The 26,332-nt window shown below is 44.2% G+C and overlaps 1 protein-coding gene across 1 annotated transcript in view; it reads right to left on the bottom strand.

Annotated features, from left to right (window-relative positions):
* The window catches only part of TNFRSF19 (TNF receptor superfamily member 19), a 501,102-nt gene that overhangs the window by 75,176 nt on the left and 399,594 nt on the right, over window positions 1–26,332 (bottom strand). The window lies entirely within an intron of this gene.

Below are 26,332 nucleotides of genomic sequence, written 5' to 3'. Positions count from 1 at the left end.
TTCTCCTTTGCTGTCTGCACTCAAGCCAAAACTACCTTAAAGCACATGGGACCTGTGGTGAAGTAAATAGACGGCAGCAAAGCGAGCTCCAGCACAGAGCTTGGCAGGATGGCAGGGACTCAGCAGGGCTGCGCTGTGTCCTTCAAGAAGTCAGCTGAACGGCTGAGGCAGGAACCTTCCGAGGGGAGGAGTTCTGATTCATAGTGAAGTGCATGAGTTTGTGTTCATGGCAGATGTCTTGTTCCAGGAGAAACTGCAGTATCGGAAAGGTGCCCAGCACAGCTCAGAACTGTTTCCAATGGTGTCTCTAACTTCATGGTGCTGCACTGACCAAGTGGGAATGTGATGGCCCAGGCAGAAATTTGCAGTGGCTGATTCTACTTCATTGGCTGCAGGCATTTGGTACCTGTTGATTCTGTGCTTCATTGTGAGAAGATCATGGTAAAGTCTGCTTGATTTTATTTTTCTTTAACTTTTCCTCTCTCTAATCAGAGCACTATTGAGGAAAAACTGCACCTTTTAACTGATAAGCTGGTAGTCTCACCCGAGCAACTAAAACTGCTCTTATGTTACACCTGAGGCAATCTAAAATATTTATGTCACTAGTACAGAAAGAGATAGGGTTATTTTTGGGTGGCTATGTATTGTCATGATGTATTCCTTCAATACAAGTTTAAATATCCAGCTGTTCTGTTTTGTAGGACAACTGCCAAATCAACTGACTAAGAAATTAATTAAGCAACACTGCACTGAGCCTGTGCGTTTTCCACACACCCAATTACTAGTGACCTAAATCAAGGGCAAAAGCCTGAGTCTAGAGCTCGTTTAGAGAAGTGAGCCTTCCACAAAACTGCACATCTCTATCTTATGTGGAACATATGTCCTAAAATAATGTCAAGTAGGGTAAAAGCTATTATGAATCAAACTGCAACAGTTTGGTGTGTGTCTTACTTACTGTAAGCACACTAGAGAAGGCCTTTCAGGAAAAGAGGATGAGTTTCTTTGTAGCTGCTGTTTTCTGAAGGCCTTTTATTAAACATTAGCATTCAGCTGAGCTCTGGGAACTTGCTGCTCCTAGTCTGGTAAACGAACACAATGAACATGTGCTGTTGTTGCAGTCCCTGAGCTCCCTTACAAAAGAGGGGAAGTGGGGCTGGCATAGCTTGATTTTCAACTACTTACCTCTTGAGGAAAATTACTTAAGTGACTTAAATTCTGGGTTAAAATAGCACAGGACCCATGTTACTAGCATCTCTTTGAAGTCCTGCCCTGCTGTTGAGCAAGCGTAGCTACTGTGAGGGCCTCACATAAGAATCATTACTGCTTTCTATTTGGCTTAAAGGTGACCCAGTTTCAGGCTTGGTCACTCCTCCCTGCTGGTAGTCGATTCAACCCTCGGTCAGAACCTAAAGCTTGCTCTTAAGACTCAGTATTTAGTAGCTGATGGTTCTAAGCCTGTAGCTGGTTTCATGCAGCCATGAAACCTGTGTTACCCTTTAGATTAGATCTTTATACTTGGCTGATCTGCTTTGACTGCTTCCACCATTCATGCTGCACTTTAAGCATTGCTAGGCATGCTGCTTGGTAAGTCAGTTAGAACAGGCTTCTTAACGTTTCGAAAGTACTGCAGTTTTCTTCCAGTACTGTGAAGGTTTGGTTCAGCCTCAGTGAATACCATGAGTGTGCTGATGTTCGGTCCAGTTGGCTTGACCTGCCTACATGTTAAACAGCATTGAAAATCAATTCAACGATGGAACTTCAATATGCACAGTAGGCATAAAGGAAAGGATGCAGTCAACCCTCCCATGGCAGCCTGTAGCAGGCACCCTGCTGGGACATGGCTCACAAAAGCAGAAGTAGCAAAGCTGTTCTGATGGCCAGCAGCTTTGGGGGCATGAAGTGGAAGGTCGGGGCCTTGCTTCTTGGCCAGTTTCCAGGTTCAGATGCTTTGTGTCTCTGCATCTGTCTGGCAAGTAGGCAGCCTTTATAAAGTGCTTCCCGGGCTGCCCCACAGCACTTTTCCTCAACACCTGGCATTAAGTTTGCACCCACCCATGCTGGCTTGCTTGCTTTGTCTTCCTCTTGCTCTTCAATCTTACCATTTATTCTCTCACGCTGTTGGTGAAGCCCCTTGACAAACATCTTTCTGTCAAAGAAAACGGGTTTGTATTTCTGGCTCTTGGGGATTTGTACCCCTGAACTAGCAAACTTGAAGAATACTGCTTGTTTTCCCTTCTGGGGTTCTGAGTGCCTCCTGACTCCCACAGTCAGTTCACTTACGGCATTTTAACTTCAGACCTGGCTTTAAAAAAATCATTTAAGTGCTGGATGTGGCAATGGGAAGGAAAACTTTCTTCATTGTGATATGTCTGGAAGGACCGGCTGTCCTAAAGACTGCTTGTTGCTCTGTAAATGTCATTTATCTGTGCTGGGATAATGCTTGATGTTCGTGGAGAAACTTCAGTAAATGGGATTTTGTAATGGGTCTATTATTTGTACATGTTCTGAAAATCCATAAATCTTAAAATAAAATGATCTTAGTATTGCCAATCTAATTGAGCATTAAACAGTCCCTTTATAATAGCAGTGTGTAGACTTTATTGAATAGAAGATAATTCTTGTGGGTGAAAAATCTGGTACGGGCTGTGGAATAGAGAAATGGCTTGGCCTATTGATTAGTTTCTCGAGTGAAAGTTTTGGAGACTGGCTTAACCTCCTCCTTTGTTATTGGCTCTATGCTGCTGCTCTTTAATTACAGACCTTGGTGCTGGGAGAACAGAGCTCTGTATTTTTACTTAGCATTACCCTTACCCCGTACTTGGTAATCTAAATTAAAACTTTCAAAAACATCCAGCAAATCAGGGTTCCAAATTGGAACGATTGTCTGGAAACGCCACCCTATTCTCAACAGCTTATTTCAATTAAATATTTAGAATTATTTTCTTTAATTCTTAGCTCTGAGGCTTACTGAGACTACAGTAAAGATAGCAGCTGTTTTTTTGATAAAGCTCTTCCTAACTACTTGCTCTTACACAGTGCTCAAGCTTCTTGCAGGAGCATTTTGCTCATATTTCCTATGATAAGTATATGGATTATAAGAATTGAGTTAGGAGATACTCTTAAAGGCTATCTAGTCCAATTCCCTGCAGTGAACAGGGACACCTACAGCTCCATCAGGTTGCTCAGTGCCCTGCCCAGCCTGACCTTGAGTTTCTCCAGAGAATGGGGCACCCACCACCTCTCTGGGCAGCCTGTGCCACAGTCCCACTTACTTAGGCTGCACTGAGCTCCATCTCGATCTGCACTGACAATATGGTTTCTGTTTATAGTACAGTTGGAAGCAAATGGACCTCAGCATTGGACTCTGCAATCTGTAGATGATGTTGTCATCTTTGTTACAGACTGGAACCCTCTTTCTGTGGCTGCACGTAACCTAAAGGGCTGGAGGTTGTTTTGTTTTGTTTAGTTTTTCGGGCAGCTTCATTTAGAGTACTGGAACAACACCATGAGAGAATCTGCATAGTTCCATTAAGGGGAAATGTCAAACCTGCTGCAAGTCACAGCAGTGCATTTAAACCATGTGTCACAACAACCCCAACATCTGTCAGCGGGGTTCGGCCTCCAGCGGCAACACTGCTACATGAAGTGCCTCAATGTCCTCGTCTATGTGTGTGCTCCATTAAGGCAGAGAGAGAGATAGGCTTGGCCCTGTTGACCTTCATGATGGCCATGGGGGATGTGGGGAAGAGGGCAGATGCTGCAGAGACACGAGAGCCTTGATGTTGGCCATGCTGCTTCTGAAATTTGATGCAAGACAGAGCGATCCTAAAAATGTTACCATTCGCTTTGGGTTTCCATTCCATCCCCTAAAGCTCCTGAGGATAAAGCATAAAGATGGTTGTCCTCTTGCAAGGATGTGGTTCAGCTGCCAGCAGGTTGTTCTCAGAATGCCCAGGAGTGCTGATGCTCTTCAGAAATACTGCTCAGCCCCAACGTTGGCAGCTTTGCTGAGTCCCTCTCCATGAAAGCACAGTCCTGCTGCAGCTTCAGCTTTTGTCTGAGATTCGTGTGAGAATACTTCAAACTCTCCCAGCGGTTGGAGCCTTTTTGCTTTGTCTCCCCATCCCACTTGAAGCTTTCAGTGATCTGGGATTTTGATAGTGTGCTGATGGAAGGATTGATTTTTAATACCTTCTTGTTTTCTTGCTGGATTTACATGACATGGTCTGGCATTCGTAGGTTATTTGATGACGTACAAGTGGTCACAAGAGAGAAGCGTGAGCACTCCTGGTGCCTGGTATGGGGCTTCATCTGGGTGAAGCTCTGTAAATATTACTTTGGTGCTGCTTTTTAACAAGTCGTAATGAATTGGCTTTGGATGGGAAATACATGTTGTGGTGGGAGAATGTGAAAGAGAAGCATGGGCTGTGGATGTTGTCAAATAAGGTGCAGAGGGAAGAGCGCTGAGGTTTTGGTGGCTTTAAAAAGGACAAAATAAAAACCAGGAGGCTGAGCTCCGTAATTCCTTCCTTGTATCCCCCAGCACGCACAGCTATCCACAGTGCCAAAGGACAGCCTGGGAAAGGAGAGATAACTGCTATCTGAGTATTTGCTGATACGAACCAAGAAAATGAAGGGAGAGCAGCTTCTCCAGCAGAAATTGTGTGGAGGATATTGAATTCCAAATGCAGATCACAAGGTTGTAAAGGATTGAATTTCTGCTTACAGACAGCAGCAGGAGAAAGGATGGTCAACTGGACTTCAGCAGTGGTAGTACAAAGGGTCAGGGTTAGCCATAAGAAGTAATTTCACTTATTAATGTTTGCGGTGTTGTAATGCGCGGAGAACTTTATTTATCTAACCTTACTGCTGAGTTTTTATACAGCCCTAAAAATTCAAATTTCTGGGTTTCAATTTGGCTTGCTCTACTGAAAAATGGAAATCCACATGTAAAACTTTGTTTTGCTTTCCCATCCTAAATTCCTGCCAGAAATTATTTATAGCCTACAAACAGGTGTGAAGCTTTGCACTGAGGCCCACATGCTCCCTTGGGGCCAGTGTCCTCGTGGCTATTCAATTTCTGGTCTGCTCTGTTACTTGCTTCTCTCTCTCCCACCTGCCCCTGTTCAGTCAGACCATGTGGCCACTGTGGCACAGAAGAGCTACTCCTATGTAGCTCTGGAGGTTGGCCAAGGAACAAACGTTTACTACTGAGCTGCTCATCTCAGTCACAGTCAGTCAAGCCAGCAAGGTAGAAAAACACCATTTGGGATTCCCAGCAATAGCACACCATGCTTGTCCTGAGCTGCAGAACAGTGCAGTAATTACAGCAGGTTTGTAGTAGAACTCACAGGCTGACCCCTTTCTGAAGACCATTAGCCAGGCTTTGCCAAGGGCTGGGAGGGCAGTGCTTGAGGATGTGGAGCCATTGTTAGGAGCATCAGGAAGAGCTGCTCTGATTTACTGCTGTTCACAGGAGCTTGTGTCTAGCCCTGCTGCTCTGTAGGCTTTGTAGTGTAACAGGTAACTGCTTCTAGTGTTAGCTACACAGGCAGTTAAGGGTGTTGCAGGCCTGCTCCTTTCCCAGCATGGTTTTAGAAATTGATGATCACAGCCTAGGAAGAGCTAGGGCATCTCGTTGTTAGAAGGTCGTGGGAACTTATCTTCTAGCAGAGTTTGTGTCATTAAACAGAGCTGCAGCTGTGCCACTGAGTGAAGCTCTTCCAGCTTCAGGGAGACTTTTGGGCTCACTGTAAATCTATGGTTACCTTCTCTGTAGCTTTTCAGATGGTGGCTTCACACACCTGAAGGTGTTGATAGGGCTTCTCCAAAGCCACTGAGACCTCAATGTTTGCCATTTTCTATGCATACAAAGTTTTTTTTCCCAAATGATCAATTGTCTTGAAGATGTTCCTACTGGATGCTTTGCAGAGGCAGCAAGAAAGCAAGCTGTCGAGCCTTTATACCCTGATTGGTATTAACAAACCCAGCTAAGCCTCGTTTCTCTTCTCAGCCTTCACTGGGGTGAAGGGCTCAGCACAGAAATGCATTACCACTGCCTGTACAGCTGCTTCCTCCTCCTCAGGGACCTGGTTCTGTGGGCATGAAGTGAAGTGGAATGGAAGTGGGGCAGGGGGGGGATGGATTCTGCTGTGGGTGAAATTATAACGTTAATAACAGTGAAAAATTGAAAGCAGTGCATTTGGCTTTGTGCATTTATTTGCAAAAGAGGATAAAAGCAATCAAATTTAAGTACAGCTTGTTACTAGAATGTACAGTACTCACAGTGTCTTTATGGTGAGTTGGAATTGAGAAATTAACTGCTGTTAATGAGAGCCAGGGAAGCAGCTCTGAGCATCGTGTGTGGCTCCTTGGGTTTAGTGCCATTCAAACATCGTTGTCATTGCCAGATGAGCTTTCGTGTGCCATCCAAACCAGGTTAGAGTGATGGAAAGAGCCCGAGGCTCCTTACATAATGCAGTCATGCTGCTGTTATGTTATCATTTTCAACTGTAATGCTTACAGTAACAATAAATCAAATCACTTTTTTCCTTACTGTGGAACAAAGATTATAGAAACTGCCCTCTTTTCCCTGTTACTGCCTATTTTAGTAGACTTTAATATCTGGTTTGCTTTATCAGGCATTAGTTTGACAAGTTAAATAAAATCTACTTTTCAGACATTAAAATGGGAAGCCAAATAACAGCAGGGAAAATATCTGTGCCATGCCTTAGGGAAGATTCTCGCAGACTTTCCAGCGAGCCTTGTGAAACTGCAGCTGGGACCCCAAACCTGCAAACTAATGGTGAGAATACCAAACAGTCTGGCAGTCCTGAAAGCATTCTCAGTCATTTCCACAAGAATGGATTTGTACTGCTTAAAGGAGGTATATGAAACACACGTGCACTTTACATGAGAATTTGTGCAAGAAAGTCATGCTCAGTTCGTCGTGCAAACTCTGTTAAAGTTGCCCCAAGAGATCTTAGTACTAACTTTGAAACAATACACAAGTATGTAGAATCATAGAATGGCCTGGGTTGAAAAGGACACAATGATCATCTACTTTCAACCCCCTGCTATGCACAGGGTCGCCAACCATCAGACCAGGCTGCCCAGAGCCACATCCAGCCTGGCCTTAAATGCTGGCTCCACATCCTCCTTGGGCAACCTGTTCCTCTGAAATGGAATGTCAAAGCCGTACACTGCAGAAAAGCAAGGGTAAAGAGATGAAATGACCCTGGTAGCTTAAGCCAACATTCAAATAAATTACCCTTGAATGCCCCTTCCAGCAAACCTAGAGAGGAATCACAAGCTGCTGGTAGGTGGCTGGGACCCAGTGCCACCTGCTGGGTCCATCTCCCAGCTGTGTACCTGCTTCCATGTGGACATCGCTTCAGGGCTGGCCACTCTTGGCTCTGCATGCTAATGAACAGCTGCTCCTGGTGCAAGACTGACCTCAGGCGGAGGTGCACTGCTGAACTGGGTTGTAATAAACACATGGGAAAACACTCCTTTCTCTTGCTTGAATGTGCAGGGAGCTGCAGGTGAGCCACTCAGCCATGTGACAGGTCAGGCACCGAGTCACGTCCCTCTGCTTTTAAGGTCAGCAACCTCGAGCAGATTAAAAACATGGCCCACAAAGTAAGAGCTGGTGTGGGAGCACAGTGCCCAGATGTGAAACGCTGCCAGGGTCTGTTGGCGGAGTGCTTCCTGGCAGTGGCCACTGGACCAGCTCTGGGGAGCACTGCAAGCCACCTGCACGCCCTCTGCTGTTCATGGGGATGGTGTAGCTGGCCATGAGAAAAGGAGCAGTTGAAACTACAATTCTTACTAGCATTCTTTTATAACTTTCTCTACTATTGCTCTGAAATAATATATTACTGCTGTTCTGACCACAGGCTTAGCTCAAAACCCAGGGCCATAGAATCATCAAGGTTGGAAAAGCTCCCTAAGATCATCCAGTCCAACTCCAGCCTGCCCCACCAAGCCCACTAACCACATCCCTCCGTGCCACACACACACAGCTCTTGAACAGCTCCAGGGATGGTGACACCACCAGCTCCCTGGGCAGCTGTGCCACTGCCTCACCACTCTTTCTGAAAAGAATTTTTTCCAACCTGAACCTCCTCTGGCGCAACTTGAGGTGGTTACCTCTCATGCTCTCAAAGGCCGTGCACCTAAAGAGGCAGGAATAAACAGTACTTAATGAGGTGACAGAACAGCAGCAAAGCAACTAATGGGATTTGTTAACAGTTCAGGTGGTGACACGTGGGAGTGTGTTTCAGGGAACTGCTGCAGTTCAAAATCCTGCCTTCTGCGTAGCAAAATCGTGGACTGCCAAATTGGAGATGTTTTCTAGAGTGGTTACCCAGAGGGAAACAGGCTACAGCAGAGAACTGCAACTAACCTTTTTGGTCCCTAAATATGATTTATGAACACTAACATGAATACTAACGGCTGTTGTCAGTCTTGGATTCAGCTATATAGCTGGAAGTGCAAGCAGAGGGGGTACTGGTGGCATGCATGACAATGCTCCCTGTGCAGGTCTGGAAGTCCCTGCCATGAAGATACAATTAGAACTAATATTTCCCTCCTCCCTGGAGCAAGCATTCAGCCAATTAAGATCAGTTTCCATCCCTCCGAAGGAGCAAAGCTGGTTTCCTGATACTTAGCCAAGGTGCCTGATATAAAGGGGATGAGAGGGGCATAAGAAGGAGTGTAATTTTGTGAGTGCACCTGGGCTAAAAGGTGACAAAAGCCTGGTCTTCAGTTTCCTAGGGATCAGGGCCTGCAGTGCAACTAATTTAGTTAAGGGAAAACCTTCAAACTATAGTCTCAACCCCAAGTAGGGAGATTTGAGCCATAGGAGACTATTCTAAACAGAGGTATGGTTTTGATCTGAAAAGGGAGTGTTTCTGTCCTGTGAGAATGTTGTTGGGAAAGCCACACTAGAACTGAGGAACTGATTTGTGCAGTTTTACCATGCTAAATGGAGATGCACTTAGTGTGGTTAACCCATCCCCAAGGCAATACTGCACCACATACACATGTGTTTCCCAAAGGGCTTGGTGACAGTGGTGTTGGATCCTCATTATTTTCAGGGCCTATTCCAAATATGTCATGATACCACGGATACACCAAGGTCTGAGGGAAGGAAGCAGTGCCTGTGATTGAATACATGGAACTAGGAAGTAGAAGGAAAAGGTCTGTTGTGCTGAATGGATGTATTGAGGTGTTCATGCTGTACACCACTAGAGACAATGCTCTGTAAGCTCTAGAAAAGCAAGACTTGCACTTCACTGGGCACTCAGAAAATCCTCTTCTCCCGTGTCTCTCAAACCAAAGAGTTGAAATAGACAGAGGTAAGTTGACATCTATGTAATGCACAGAAATTGTGTTACACACCAGAGATGGTTATTTGTTGCCTAGTAGTACCATCCTCTGTGAAACTGATTCCTACCACAGTAAGTGTGGAATAATGGAACAATCAGTACACAAAGCAACATTTCTTTTTAATGTGGCACATTATGTGGCCACTCTAACAAAACTGATGGTGTGAATTATGTGACTTGCTTGCAACAAAGCATCTTAAGTAGTTCATAAATATTCCTGCATGGCAGATTCTACAGATAATGCAAGCAAAAAATCTTTGTTGTACCCCATTTCCCTGGAAAGCCTGTTAAGCTGCTTACAAATACATGATGCAGAGGAAGATATTTGATTTCTCTTAAGAAATATTGGTGGTAATTTCCAGATTGTAATAAGGGTTAATTCTTCCTTTTTAGCTCTATTCATCCCCAGTGATTCTATAAAAATAGGAAGATGGCTTCATAGTTAGATCTGGAACTTTGGAAGATGTGATTTTGATGGCTGAGTCTGCTGCTGGCTCCTTCTGACCTCAGATAAGTCATTTAATCTCTGTACTACTCCTGTTTGCCTGTGGAAAATTGAGATAATATCCTTTTTTCATCAATTCCCCTTTTCGTTTGCTTAGATTGTGATCTATTCAGGCCAAAGATTGTTCCTCTTATTTTATATGGTGCTCAGACCAATTTCACCGAGGGCCCTGAAGCTGTTACTATCTGTAGATAATTCTGTTTTCTAATAGTGTTATCTGGAAAATATCAGTAATTGGTCCACGAAAAGGTACTAAAATCACAATGAATAACTATCCTTCCCAAGCTGCTTGCAACTTCAATCAAATAGCAGAACAACAATATGATATCTATTGATTGCAGCAGCAGCGTACAGTTGGCACATGAAGGTCTCCAGTGTCACAGTCGGACGTTTTTAATACTGAAGAGCTGTTTTTACTCCAAGATGGCTGAGGCTTACACTGAGGCTTTACACTGAGGCTTATAAAGCTTGTAAAAGAGGAAAGATAAGTCCCTGAACTCCAGCAGCTTGTGACATCTGCCCTGGGCAGCTGTTCCATGCCCACCGCCCTCTGGCGCAGCCCCTTTCCCTCACCCCCAGCCGCCCTCCCCTGACGCAGCTCCATGCCGTTCCCTGTCGCTGTCACACAGAGCAGAGCTCAGCGCTGCCCTCCGCTCCCTGTGAGGAGCTGCAGCCGTCATCAGGCCTCCCCTCAACCTGCTCTGCCCTGGGCTGAGCACAACAGGGCCTCAGCTGCTCCTCACACACCTCGCCCTGCAGACCACTCCCCATCTCCGTAGCCCTCCTTGAATGCTCTGCAATCACTCCTTGTTTCTCACTGGTTGGGATGTGCCTGAACTGGGAAACCATAAACTTTTCTTTAATATCCTCTAATTAATGCATACTATCTATCCACTATCAACACACCTGACATCTCTTCTTCATGTAGTATCTAAACATGATGCCTGTTTTTCACATCAGCACTGAATTTCTCATTCATGTCATGTACAAACCCATGCAGGTTGGATCTGCCATGCTTTCCTGAGCAGCTTAGTCTATTCTGTGTCCTTTCTTAATATCCTTAATCTCTGCTTCTGGCAAATAAGATACTGACCTACTTTATTTTTCTGCCTTTGGAAAGAAAAACAAAGTGCACGTGGTAGAGCAGCAGCTGCTGCTGTTTCCTGACGGCAATCAAGAGGCAGATTGCCCTGGTTCAGGGTTTTGTTAAAGCCATTCCTGCTTTTGCAACCCCCTCTCCCCACCGTGTGTCCAAATGCTCACTGCACATCCCTCTGCTGCCACTGCATGTGTGCTGTTACATAGGTCTGGATAAAGCAGAGAAGAAACACCATTAAATGGGATGGCCAGTGGATGAGGATGGATCAACTATGGGACAGCAGGGCTGCAGTTCTCTGTGTCAGTGCTCCCTCGTGCAGAAATAACACCCTCACACAAAACTGGAAAGACCAATAGCTCCAGAGGCACTGCTGTACACCACAAAATTCCTCTCTGACCTTCACCTTAGCTGCCACTTATCTGGAATATCAGTGAGGAGCAGGACCACGGCATTGTGTTATCTTTGCATGAGAATGGCAATGCTTGATGGGGTGAGGAGGAAATGGGGGCATCTTTCCTGTGGTTCATCCTCCCCCTCTTTCTGTAGTGGGTGATGGATGGTTTCAGCACTGACTGTTCACTGCTGCTTGCTCCATGGGCATCTTCCAGGAGCTCACAGGAGGACTGCCATATGGAAATGAGAGCTAGGCACCAAAATAGAAAATCAATAGTATGCAAGCAGTCTCCTCCCACATACGCTTTTGAAAACCTCCCCCGCAACCTTTTACATCAACACTAACCAGATTTCACCTATAAATCTGCTGCAGTTAAGCTCCCTGAGTACCTCTGCAGCTCTCGCCTCTCATCTCCAACTTAAGCTCCCTTATTGACAGATGTACATAAACAACTTTTCCCCCCCTGCTGCCTCAATCCTCCATTGTTCCAAACCAGCGCATGTGACAGCTCTGGCAGGGCTGCCTCCACCCTGCTTGCGCTCACTTGTGAATTGTTTGAAGTGGGACAGCAGAGGTTTGCCCCTACCTGGCTTTCCCAGAGTTCTTTGTGAGCAGCAGCCCGGCAGAACTTGGATCCCAATTCACGAGCTGCTGTGGGCACTGCTGCCTTCCCTGCACAGTGCTGGCACATGTCTGCACGGCTGCACAGCTGGGCTGGCTGTTCCACCCTTGGCTGTCTTTAGCAATGTCTTCAAGTGATTGTTTGAGAGCTGCTTGCTGCCACATCAAAGCAGCAGCCCAGACAAAGCACATTCAGGCTGGGAGCTGGGGTGGAAAGAGGAAAATCTGCAGCAGAATGCTCATGCAGGGCGGTTTTTCCTGTGCTTCAGTGGGAGTGAAGGGCATGTGGGTGACCTGCTGGCAGAAGGGAAATTTTATAGGTGTGATCCTGACCGGACAGAAAACCAATCCCATCTTAGAATGCTGTTAGCTTCTGTTTCCTTCTTATTCTCTCTTTTTTTTTTTTTTTTTTTTACTTGCTCAACTGTTTTAGCAAATACTGGTTGGAAGTGTTGGAAGGAATACTGAGACTAGGACCATAGCAAGAAGGGTTAACAGAATAGCTGAAGCTAACTGTGTTGGCTCTTCCTTGTAGTAAAAACAGATGATCAGCTGAGAATCATAAAAAGAGCTAATCTACATTTTAGATCTTGTTTAAGAGATTAATTATGGAATAATGTAGACATAATTAAACACATAATCAAGGGCAAGTAGGCGCAGCCTTACACCAAATAACAGAAATGTATAAAACATGGTGCTGAAACAGGCTATATTTCTGTACTTAGAAAACAAGAAACACCTACAGTCTCCTACATCTTTCATGTAGAATAAAACAATAGCGGAAAGAAAAAAGCTCTTGTTAGGTTAGCTTGTAAAATCTACAGTGGATAACAACTAGTGACCTTCTATAGCCACAACTGCCATGAGCTTAGTAGCTACAAAGAGTTTGCACACTAATTATTCATAGAATCATAGAATGGCTTGGGTTGAAAGGGACCTCAAGGATCATCAAGCTTCAATTCCCCGCCACATGCATGGCCACCAACCTTCACATTTAACACCAGACCAGGCTGCCAGGGCCCCATGCAGCCTTGAAAACCTCCAGGGACAGGGCACTTGCACAGCACTACCTACAGAGCCTGAGTGACCACAAAAACAATACCATGAATTCAGTTATTACTAATGTGTTGGATAATTAGAGAAACAGAAACCTGAGTAATGATGAGGTGCTCCTCTGTTCTCCCTGAATATTAGCAAGAAAAAAAATTAAAAAAAAAATTAAAATAAATATATGTAAAAATCAAGAGTCCTCTGTCAAGATTTAAGGATTTAAGGAAATAATCTGGTAAACATTCAAAAAACAAAAACCAAAAAACAAAACACTGCGGGGGATGTGAAATCATAGATTGAATTGAGAAAACTGCTTCCAGGCTGCACTTGTCAGCAGGCAGCTCTTGGGTTTGAGGTTGTGCTCCTCTTGTGAGCTCCTTGCTAACTCTCCAAGTGTCCGTCAGTCAGCAAAACTGGCAGATTTCTATTTTTTAATTCTTTAATGATTTTGTCTGCCACAAACATATCAGTTTGACCCTCTGCACTCTGCAGTTACTCAAATCACACGTGAGTGTTGAATCAATCGTAGCCTCAGGTGAAGGATACACACATATCCATGCCTGTCTGTGCATATGACACACTGGCTATTTAATTTGAAGTGTTTTTAATGCCCTTTTCTGCTCCCGAGGGAAATGGAGCTGGTCCTTTGCAATGTGAGCATGGTGGTGACCAACTGTCCATCAATGCAGATGCCCGAGCAGCTGCTGCCTTGCTTAAAGATCTCCTTGCTCCCAGTATTTCAGTTGCTCAGGACACTGGTGGGATCTTCTCAGTACACAGCATTACACTGTCACCATTTCAGCCTTTTCCTTCTCTTTCCAACACATCTGTTTAATGTCTGCACCTTTCTTCAGGCCCAGCCATTAGTCAGACTGTTGATGCACACCAGTTTGTTCCCTACTCTTCATCTGTTACTCCGTCTCTTTTTCTCATTCATTTTCTTGCCTTGTTCTTTTTTTATAACTGATCTGTATGGGGCACTGCTTATTCTGTGCTCCTGGAGGTGGCTCACAAAAACACCTGCCCTTTCCTATTTCTTTTTTTTCTGAAGGAAAGGTCTAGGCTACTTCTGAGGACAAGAATATGAAGAGTCTGCTTGAAAGTAATGTTGAAGGTAATGCCTCATCCACAGGTATGGGAAGAAAAGGAGTGTACAGAATCAACAGTTGCATTCAACCTATAAAGAGCATCAAGAATAACTCTGATCTTACAGACAGTGCCTTTCCCTCTGGGGATTTTTAAAGGAAATAGCTAAGGAATGGCCACAAGTAAGGGAGTGACCAGAAACAGAAATCTGATGAAGGAGTTTTACCAGGGGTTTCCTGTGGAGCTCAGCCACTTTCCACACTGCTCAATTCCCGTCTGGACTGTGTTGCCTTTTAACAGCAAGAGGAAACAGCGAGATAATAATCTGGAAGAACCAGAAGATCAGTGATAAGTGAGTTGAAGTAACTTACACTGGTGATAATGTTGTGGAAACTCTGTCTCTGGAGACACACAAAGGTCAGGATGGACAGGCTCTGAGCAATCTGATCTAGCTGTGGGTGTCCCTATTCATTGCAGGGGAATTGGACTAGGCGACCTTGAAAGGCCCCTTTCAATTCAAATGAATCTATGATACTATGGTGTTTCTTCAATCAGATATGAGAATATCCACTGCTGGAATATGGCTTGTGGCAGGCCAGCTCTGGAGACCTTTGGGGATCAAATAGTCTCATTTTATATGAAGGTTTTTTTTTTTCAAGATTAATTCATTTATAAAGCAACTGTCCTGTCCAGATGTGTTTGCCCTTGTCCTTCTGGAAAGGACAGAAAAGAAAGACATGAGTCCATTTTTCCTTCCTCTTATCCTCATGCAGCACTAGCTTCAGATTCAGTAATGTTTCCTTTGCTTTTCAGCCACATGTCAAAACCAGGCTGGCCTCAGACTCTCAGGCTCTTCTCACCTGCCAAAGGAGTGCCCTACCAGCAGCCTTCCGCAGCCCAACTGGGGAGTGACACTGCAGCCCCGGACAGCAAAAGTGACCTTCCCATAGGAGACTGAAGTTTGGAGTCCCCTGAGTCCCCTCAGAGATCTCTGAGCTTCAGCCTTTTTTCTAGTTGTTCCTGTGCCACCAGATCTCCTCAGGAAGATATGCTCACTTGCTGGAGGACCCACAGGGTGCTTTCCTCACCTCCAGCCATGGCTGCCTTTTGTTTAAATCTTCACTTCTTGTTCCTCCTTTTCCCTGCTTTTTCTTCTTCCACGTATGCAGATTTCAAGGGGTCATGTTGGTGCTGAGCATCCAGAGCCCACAGAGGTCTCAGGAGTGACATGGGCTGACGTGTGTCTCCCCAGGACCCTCTTTTACTTCTCCCACTGCTTTTCCAGTTTATCTCCAGAAGACAGCAAAGCAAAAAAGCTATTCTGGATCCCACTTCCCATGCCTCCAACAGTCAAGTACCTTCCATATTTGCTTTCAATATCAACGTTCTGCCGAATGAGGCTCCAGTGTTCCTAGCGAGACTGGCATAAGTGAATGCCCTGCATTTACATTTAGTCATTTCTGGGTGACCACTGACTGCTCTACTGTTGATATGGGGAAGATGGTTACTGCAGTTACATTTCATGCTAAAATCTATGGCTTTGCTCAGCTTTCAAACAGAGTGTGGAGAAAAGTGAAAAAGTGCTCCGCTAAATGTGAGAGGTGTGAGAGCTGTTTTTCCCTGGTGCAAAACTAAATCTCATGTTTTTTGCTTCAAATAAAATGAGTGGTTAAGATTTGCAAAAGTGGAAATGTCGGTGGAGAGGTGGGTCCTGCAGAACTGTCAGCAGTGTGGGACACATCCAGCTACACCTGCAGGACTCACTGCCTCGTCCCACCTGAGGTGACTGTTTCTGATCTGAGATTCAAGGCACTTTTTCCTACATTTATGAATGTCATCCACTTCTGCTTTGGAAATTGCAACTTCTGATGCACTGCATTCTATGGGACCAACAGAATGATGTGCAAAGACTTACAGTATCTTAGGGCAAAAACTCAAGAAACGTGCTCAGAAATATGACTTTCACAAACATGGGAGCCACCACATGTCCATCTGAATGGATGGGAACTGGGCCAGAGCTAATGAGTTTTACAAATGTTTCTTTTAAATCCTGTTAAAAATTTATTGCCTTAATAAGACAGTAATCCACACGTGCTGTAATGATGGTTACTAATTAAATCAGGTCGAGTCTTAGAAACACAGATAAAGCAAGCAGGGATTAAACCAGTCTAGTAGTACTCATTTCTGTAGGAAATTTGCAGTTGAATTTTTACAAAAAACCTGTTCAGATGACTTGAGAGACAAGGAAATATCTATTCAAAAATCCCTGTTTACTAGGGGGAGCTTGAATATAGTGAAATAGTGATCTGATTGTATACATTGAGGGGAAAATAGGTGTATACATATGAGGTTAGTACTTGCTGTAATTCAGTAATAAATCCTTCCACTTTGTTACTAACATAAGGTGTCATCCCAGAGCAAAAACCCAAAGCTTGAGGTGTATCAAACATGGCCCAAAAGAATCCCAGAGATGCTGTGTGTAACGTAGACACAATGTGCCTTGTCAGGAAGGGTGCACTTTATGTTGCTCTCTATGCCATCGACAGCTTTTCCCTTTGGAAATGCTTTGTCCCCTGGAAGTTCTTGATTCTCCTTGGACGGGGCTGAAGCTCTGAAGTTAGAAGCATCCACTTCTCCTACAGTTCTCATGAGATCTCCACAAAAGGGAAATTTTATTCCAGATCCATGCAGAGCTTCCAGCCTCACGCTTCCGCAGGAGCCTCTGCCCATGGGGATGGGAGCAGCAGGGAACCAGGATTTTGAGAAACCACACCATGAGTGGATTAGACTGGCCCAGGTGCACCCAGCTGCCCTAGCCAACATTACCACACCTAATTGTGCTGCATCTGCTCAACCCCATCCTTGCTTAAGCTCTGTGGGGCCTGACTGAGCTCCCGGTTACATCAGCTGGCATTTTTGTATGACGACTTCGATTTTTGATGTTTTCATTTAGCAGCTCGTTAAGATGCTTCAATGCAAATGTGGGCACTCAAGTTATGATTTATACATTGCCTGGATCTGTACTTCTCGTTTGATAATGTGTTGATGCAAATCTCCACAAAGGGCAGCTTTCTGCATCTCTGGTACTGTCTTACATAATCAGGTCCCCAGGGTGTTACAGATGTCATATAAAAATAGCTACATTTTAAAGTCATGCCTTTGTAATGTAGCCCAGTGGTGTGACTGCCCAGCTACAGCCGGTAGCAGGAAACCCTAAGATAACAGGAAACCCTCTCAGCAGAGATTCATAGTGGCATTCTTTGAAGCTTTCTCTCCTCCAAACACATAGAGTGAAAAACATGTTACCAGTTTGAAACGGAGGAGGGAAGTGTTTGGTTATTGCTTCCTACCATTTTGTGAGGATCCTGTGTTGTTCTCATTAATCCTTACAAAATTTAAGAAAAACATGACAAACTACACACAGATCCCTTATGAAAATGTACAGAAACCTCTCACGAATACTGCAATCACACAACTAGTAACAGGTTCACGTATTTCCCTAGGGTAAATGGCTTTTCACCTTTGATGTTAAGAGAAACTGTTCCAAATTCTTTTTCCTTCCTCCCTACGAGCAAATACTTTGTAATGGTTTACTACAGTGGGACATCTGTAATGCTCATAAAACAAAAGAGACTCTTCCAGTAAATCCCCTATCAATACTATTCACGATTAATAGGAAAGCATCATTCCCTTAAAATGCTTCATCACATCTGCAATCTAAAAGTAGAGTCAGGTACTGGAGTCACACCTAATTTACACTGGTGCGTGCTGCTGTGTTCTGCTTTACCTACACATCCCTGTCACTGCCTAATTGACATCTAAGTGTCTTCTGGGTGTTCAGTATAAGAGCAAATTGATGTGATTTTGTCCTTTTCTTATCTTTTCCCTTTTACTTTTGCAATGAAGTGTTTTGGTAGGGTTGGGTTCTTTCAGGTTACACAGAGCTGTATATTTACATAGGAGAAACCTCAGGGCAGAGAGTCACGACGCTGCCTCCAGACCCTGGGAACCACCCGATGATCTCAGTCTGCCCCAGAACAAGCATTGTCTCCCTCTCCTGCAAACTTCACCGATGCGCAAGAAATTGTGGTCTGCCAGAGGCGAGTTTCTGATCACTGCTCCCAGCCTGGAGACCATGACCTTGACTTGTCATCACTTCCACCAACATCTTACCACCAACCAGCAGTGCTGGATGCCCACTGGCAGCCTCACAGGCTGTGCCATCAGAACTGGGCTCTCTGGTTTCTGAGGACACTGCTCTGAGAGCTGAATTTGGGTCATCATATTTAGGTCTCCACATGCACCTCGCTGTCAGCTCGAGCCCTCCTGCCTCCTGAGATAGCATCACACCTGTGTTCAAAATCTTCCTAGAGAACGGAAGGAGCAAAGATTTAAGCCGATTCACAACAGCTTTAATTAAAACTCAATTAAACTCATTTGGATTTAAACATCCAGGAAACAGACACATGATCCTCACTTAATTACTGCAGTGCAGCCCTGTGCCCTCTTCCACACGCCCACAAGTGCTGGTTTTGTGTGGGGTGGGCCATGGGGTGCGTGGCTCTGCTAGGCTTCAGGAGACCCTCATTTCCCTGCCTCCTGCTCCACAACCATCCTGCCCCGTCCCCGCACAGCACGCCAGCAGCTGCTGAGCAGCAGGGTCGCTGCTTCTGGAGCCATGCTGCTGGAGGGGGCTGCTTTCAGAGTCACAATGGTGAGCGGGGCCTAGCAGTGGCTGCAGCCATATGGCTGCTCCAGGGGCTTCCTGGCACAGCAGCCAGCAAATCCTCTTAGTTCAGCTTCATCCCCTTCCATTGGTGTTGGCCTTGCCTGGCTTCCTGCTTCAGTCCCGGTGCTCACCATAAGCCCTGAGACTTTTGCAGCCAGGAGGTGGATGTGGCCCCAAGTGCTCACAGCTTAAGGACAGGACAGCGTGGTTGTGTCTGCTCTCTGCACAAGGTCTGGTGCAGACAACTAGCATACACCTGCCCACATTGGTGCCATTAAGGCACCATCTTCCAAATCCAATGAATGCATCCAAGATCCAATGCGCTGGAACTTGGATGCATCCATTAACTTGCCTGCTGCTCTGATATCTCTCATGGCCACATCATGGAGGTGAAGCAGCCTAAGGGGACCCAAAGAGTCACCATCTGGATGCAGAAACAGTGAACTGCCCTAAGCACTGATTCTCCTCTTGGATACTTCAGTAAGGTACCTGTGTTCTCCACTGGCAGCCAGTAAGTTCAAATCTACTGTCCTAAGGCTGTTCTGAGGACATTTGCTACGCTTCAGAGAATCAGAAAAGCAGGAAATAAAGTGTTCTTGTGTGGAGTGGAGGTAGGTGCATGGTCTTGTGTACCAGGAAGGATGTATTTATGTGAACAAGAGCTTGGTGTGATGTATTCCATTCCTTGAAACACAGGTAAAAAGAAACAAAAATCCCTGCTGCTGTCTTGTCAATTTTGAAGCAGCACAATAAAAAAACATCTGCTGAAGCTAATGACTGCATTTGCATAGATTACATGTGACAGTCCAACACACAACAGGGTGCCCTGCCATGTAGATAAGAAGGCACAAGGGCGGTTCACTTCTCTGGCAATTGCTGCCAGAAGTCAGATGCATTTCTGCAACAACAGCATCAGCTCACTTCCAGGAGGTCTTTGGCTAGCAGTGATAGAGAAAATTCCTCATGAAAGGTGGAGGGATCTCCCCTGCCAAGTGCGGAGTAGAGATGGAGGGGTGAAATTAGCTTTCATGGTGGCATCCATATCAAGCCCTCTAGAGTGGCAGGGAAGGATCCCAATCTGGTCGACTGTCCCTGGTCCCCTGAGGCTCTGAGCTGGCTACAACCCTGCAATGAGCCAGAGCCCAGAGAGGGAGGGCCATTACTGTCTGTGGGGCATTGTGGCTGTAAGCCATGCTGGTTCCAGGCAAAAAAAAAAAAAAAAAAATCATTCCTTTGTGTTTCCAGCACAGTGTCCATATTTATGGTGTTGCTTTGTTATTTCTGCAGTGGCTATGGACAAACACAAGAGGACAATTTACATCCTGAGGGAAATTGGCTCTGATATGGCGCTACTGCTTTTCGCTTTGCTTAATTGGGCTAACAGAAAAGAACAACAGCTGCAATGGTGGGAAGGAAAAATGCCTTTGCTTGTCCTCCTTCTGACAGCAGTCACTCTAGCGAGGGTTTATCAATTGATTTGAGATGAATGTTAATGCTGAATACAGTTTGGTATCTGTTTACCCTCTTTACTGTTTCACAGCTACAACTCCACTTCAGAAAATAAAACAGACAGTTATTATTGAAGGAGAGTCTATTTGGAAGCCTGCTTAAATAACAGCAGAATGACAAAAGGAGAAGAATCTCAAAAAAATTGTTTTAGAAATTCTGTGTGTTTACATACGTATACGTGTGTGCATGAGTGTCATGAAGAAAGCAACTAAAAAGAGACACTGGCCATGGACACTTATTTCTGACAAAAATTGGGTCATTTCCTCCAGCTTGTGTCTTCCAAGGCTGCAGGTCTGACACAATTCTTCCTTCTGGCCTCATAATCCATGAGTGCAGGCAAAACTGCGACCACCTGTCAGCCTATTTTTGTGAGGTGCCATGAAAAACCTCTTTGAAAAGGACTGGAAGGTCTTGACCATCCTAGCTGATTCACATGACATCTTTTACAATAATGCATGGGTTTCGCATTCAGTTTTGCTGGACACAGAGAATGATATAACTTGGCCAAGAGTCAAGAGAGGTGGGCCTGGGTGACAGCTGCTGTTTCCAGCTTGCTTGTTCCTTACCCTGGGTACTCCACCAGCCAACTCGTAGAGCCTAGACCTATGGTTCCTACATGCACTGTGTGCACATGATACCTCTCCAGGAATATGCTTCATCCAAGCAAGAAGAGCAGGAGTACAAACCCCAGTGATTATCCCCTCTTGGTGTGAACCTATTCTTAAACTGAACTGTGCTCTTTTGGTATTTCAGCAAAGCTGTCATAAATCAACACCCACTGCTCCATTTATCTTCGTGACAAAAAAAAAAGAAAAAAGAAAAAAAGGAAAAGAAAGAACAGAGAAGCCATCCTTTAGCTGACATTCAGTTAGAATTGATCGAGTGATCTGCTTTCAGAACATCAGCTCTTGGCAAAAACAGCCCTTTGGAAAAATTCTGGTATTATTTGTATGGCGTGTGCTGCACAATGCTCTTTAGTGAGAGCAGGGTGTCAGAGACCTGTGTTAAAAAGAGATCAGTGGCAGTGCTGTATGGGAAATGAATCATGTGCCTCTACAAGCTACCAGTCCCTATGACTGTCTCAAGCTAACAAGCTCGCAGATGTATTTCAAGGCATCATTTTTAGAAAGCACGGGGTGCTGGATTTCTGTAGAATCCCTCACTGCTCTGAAGGACCAACAAAACCAAAATCCAGGCTGCACCAAGCCTTCCCAGTGGTGCAGCTCTGTCCTGCCAGCTCCCAGTCACAGCAGTAGCTTTGCTGGGGCAAGAAATGGGCATCAACAGCTGCACATGAAGCAGTGCACGTTTTCACTGGAGTTGGTGGAAAATGTTTTATTTCTATGTAACGTTTTCTCCAAATGGAAAAAAATGTTGGCTGAAAAGTGTTGACTGATATGCTTGGGAAAGGGAGGAAACAACTCTAAGTCCACAAATGCTGAAACATTTGGAGAGAGGCGGATCTGAGCAAACGCAGGTGCTGCTGTCTGGATGTCAAACTTGGACTCCCTTTGCTATCAGTAGAGACAGAGATTTAGGATACGATTTATCTCACTCAGCTGATGTATAAAACAGGCCAAATAAATTACACTCTAAGATTACCTATCTTTTTCCATATTTGAGAAAGGTGATTCAAGCTAGCAAGCTGCAGTGTAGCTGTTTATCCTGTAGCTGATTAAAGCACGGGGAGATGAAACCCTCTCTTTAGTCTGAAACAGATTGAAAGCCATGGTTCTGATGGGTTTTCAAGGCATAGCCAAGTTTTTAATAGCATCTTACATTCAGCTCTTTCAGATGCTACTGAAACATACCCTGTTACAAATATAGAATGTGCAATGTCTTAAGTGCAGCTTTTATAGCTGCTGTTTTGAGGGCTGTTAGAGATAGTGTATCCAGACAGTGAATTCTGCCATAAGTTTTGAAAGCCTATCATGATATCATAATAAGCATGACTATTTCTCTCCTCCTCCATGATGATCCAAGGCACAGTTTTACTTTCAAAGCTTTCTAGCAATTTCCTTGTTTCCCACGTGCTCAGGTTTCTTTCCCTGTTTCACTTTTGACCTCTGTGTCTTTTCAACCCATAGTGATGTGGGGGAAAGAAAGTAAATGAGTCAAAGCACTTCAGAAATCAAACCAATAATGTATCTATCAGTAATTATAATGAAATATAAGCAGCTGAATCTAGCAATAGTGCTGATGCTGGATTTGAGAAGTATTTCTTTTTTTACAAAAAACAAAACAAAACAAAAAAAAACCAGAACAAATACGATCACATCTACATAGGTATCATATTTAGTGAGGTTGAATCTTGACTTAAGGGCCCCATTCTGACTTGTACATCCACTTACACTAATCAGAAGGATTTCTGTTGAAGTCAATGGAAGAGCCTGTGACAAGTGTGAGAATAAAGCCCAGGCACCCCCCACTGAGTTTTTGAATGCTTACTTCTTAGTAAAAAATGTCCCTTCTCTTCTCCCGAGATTATTCCCATCTGTTTGAAATATACATTCATACCCAGCACACCCATCCTTCCCCTAATCTGTTTAGACTTTTGAGCTTTTAATTAATGGCAGTGGGCAGGGCCTTGTCTCCTGTGGTACTCTGCAGTACTATTGTCTGCCAGGTCTGCTGGGATTGCACAGCCATGAGCCTGTTTTCATTAATTTTTGAAGTAGAAGAGCTTAAGCAGCAGGATTAGGAAAAGAAAAAAGTTACTTACGTATCTGAGATATCGTGAACACTTTAAGAAGTGTCGGCTTTTAAGAAGTGAATGGCTGCATATCTATGTAAAAAAAAAAAAAAAGAAAAAAAAAAGGGGGGGGGGGGAGGGGATTTGGGGATTTTGTTTTTAAACATTTCTGTTTTCAGTCCATTAGGTCAAAGAAGATAAACTCTCCACAGTTGCAGTAATCACAGTGCAAGACAATCTGGGATCGGGCTGGGTTAATTCTTAGAGGTTCTCACTGCAGCGTTACAGTGGGATTAATCTAGCGTGGGCTTTTTTGGTTTGTTTTTGTTTCTCATGCACTGGGCAAGGGCACTGACATAATATTAATTAGAAATAAATCTGTCCCTTGGGGGGCTACATGCACTGCCTGCATTTTTAATGTGTCTGTAGCTTTAAGACAAATGAAGCGTATTTTTCCCCTCTCGTTTTCTCAATTCCTTCCTTATTTCTGTGTAATCCTTTTGTTTTGCATTAGAAGAACAGTTGGATAATACAAAGAATGTGTGCATACAAGCCATTTTTTCCAGTATTAGCTGAACCAGAAAACACAGAATTCTTTTAAGGGTTAAACTTATGTTTTGTTTCATTTGGTGTGAGTTACTGATTTCCTATTTTTCTCTTTAAAATAGCATAACATAAGCATTTACACAGAGATGTTGTTTCAGTTGAAAAGAAACGACAAAAGTACAGTAATTTCCTTCTTTCTCATTTCAGACTTTTAGCCGATCTCAGAAAACTCATCACTGTTTTGCCCAGCCTGAACATCCACTTAACACTGAGTTTATTTATTTTTCTGATAAAATTGCACTGAGTGACAGCAGTAAACAAAAACTGCAATGTCCGTAGGATTTCTTTCACGTGAAAAGGTGTTGATGGCCTTTGCCTTGAGTCCGTTACAGGTGAGAACAAGAAGTATTTCTCCTAGTGAAGTCCCCACCAGCATTCTCTGGGCTCATACACAGTCTTCCAGGCTCATGAAATGGGAATGTGGTGGCTGCTTTTCCTTACCTCCACTTTTATATTAAAGAAGCACACAATCACTTATCTTGATTTAGTAATCCAGCGAACAGTAACTCTTCCATTTTCTGATCCTGGAATGCACTGAAGGGCTCTTCTGTGCTGTAGCACACCTGACCAAGATAAAAGAAGGAATGGCAGTGTTTGCAACAACTTCTCAAGTAGTGAGCTTTCTTTCCCTATCAGCCTGCAATTGCTCTGCACCTCCCTTCACTCACATTCAGGAACTGGCACAAGAATTGTTTATGGCTTTTCAAAAGCCTGCTGACTTCCTCCCATCTCCAGTCTGGGTCTAGAAGCAGGCACCATGCTGGCTGGAGCCTTGCAATTCACTTTTTGCAATTTAGATTCCCTACTCATCATCAGGAGAACCTACCGGTTTTAAATCGTAGTAACTTTAAGTCCCATTAATTATACATGCACTGTAGTATATATATGAGGGTAGAGACACAGCTCTGGAGAGTGCTAAACAAAATAAAAAAAATGTAAGCTAAAGAGCTTCAGAAGGAAATGGATAAACTTCGGCATAAAACTTGAGCATATTATGAGTAATATGTTGAGAAGGTTGCTCTGCGGAGTCACTGAAGTTGCTTAGAACTGACGATGGAAGATAAAAATTCCTGCACCTGCAGGCTTGCAGACACCTCAGTCTTGTAACACAACTTTCAGCATGTGAGACAACCTCAACACACCACAAAGCTTGGGGGCTTCTGTCAAAACAAGGGAAAGGATGGCTTGAGAGCTGTCACTTCCATCACTAATTCATACTGGGAGAGTCTTAGGATTTTTATTCAGTATTCTGTGCAGTATTCTGTGCTGTATGCTGCAGGCTCCAGGGGAAATGAAGGAGCCTGTCTGGTGTAAACTCTGGAGAAAAACAGGGTGATGGTTCTGCTGCTCTGACTGGTGGGAACAGTTAGTGATGTCCCGGTGGCTCCTGCATGCTGCAGGGGGCAAGGATAAGATAGGGTATTAGTATCTTGGTCATAGCAGACGGCAGTCTCAGATGAAATGGAGCAAAGCAGTGGCTTCATGAGGGTCTCAGCATAGGTCAGTGATGGAGCCAAGGCTGGGAGCTGGACCAGAAGTTTAGTAATCCTAAGCAAGAAGCCCAGAAAAGCTCTAGGGTGTGTTCAGAGAATAAGGAAGAGGGTAGCTCTCATCTTGGAGTCCACAACTTCTACCAAAGTTTATATACCTGCAAATGCTGTGTGTTTTTTAAATAATTTTGAATTAATTGACAATAATTGAAAATTATTGAAATTGAATAATTTTGAAAATTGAATAATTTTGCTACATAGTGTTTGCATGTCTGGAATATTCATTCTACAAGTCAAGACCAATCCACTTTCTGAAGCATTTCTTCCATAGATTCTCTCCTGGAATATAATCTGCTGGTGTTGGCTGTGACATGAGGCCCAACATGGGATCTCACCATCTGTGCTGATACCCCTTGGGATGAGATGAATCTTATACACATTTTGTGCAAGGCTCCTAGAATATAAAATCAGATAGAATAGACAAGTACAAAAGGGTGAATGTCCCTGGTTTCCTTTCATTCAGTTCCCTGCTGTCCTGTTCCAGAAACCAACACAGCTTACCTTGAAAATGCATTGGTCCTGTACCCCTTTTCAGTTTTACAAAAATGACACCAGATGATTTGTTTCCAGGGGACTTCCTAGCCAAAAGCAGGGGGAACAAAAAGAGCAAAGAGACTCCACTCAGACTGTGTGAAGCTGCCATTATATGTGAGGACTGGGATACGATTCATCACAGAATCATAGAATCATAGAATCATAGAATCATAGAATCATGGAATCATAGAATCATGGAATCATAGAATCATAGAATGGCTTGGGTTGGAAGGGACCTCAAGGATCATTAAGTTCCAATTTGCCTAGATCAAATACTAGACCAGACTGCCCAGGGCCCAATCCAACCTGGCCTTGAAAGCCTCCAGAGATGAGGCATCCACAACATCCTTGGGCAACCTGGCACCTTACCACTATCTCAATAAAAAACTCCCCCCGACATCTAATCTAAATCTCCCTTCCTTTAGTTTAAAACCATTGTCTGGAAGAGAACATTTTACCCCAACTCCCTTGATCTCACAGCTGCCTCATGCCCAAATATCTCTAAGGGTAAAACTGAATTTGCATGAATATAACCACCTCTCAGCATTACTTGTCTTTAGTTAGA

This window comes from Tympanuchus pallidicinctus, unplaced genomic scaffold (assembly GCF_026119805.1).
Source record: "Tympanuchus pallidicinctus isolate F22 unplaced genomic scaffold, pur_lepc_1.0 scaffold11, whole genome shotgun sequence".
Taxonomy (NCBI): domain Eukaryota; kingdom Metazoa; phylum Chordata; class Aves; order Galliformes; family Phasianidae; genus Tympanuchus; species Tympanuchus pallidicinctus.
Note: the sequence above shows the minus strand (reverse complement) of the source record. Positions and strands in the feature narration are given on the sequence as shown.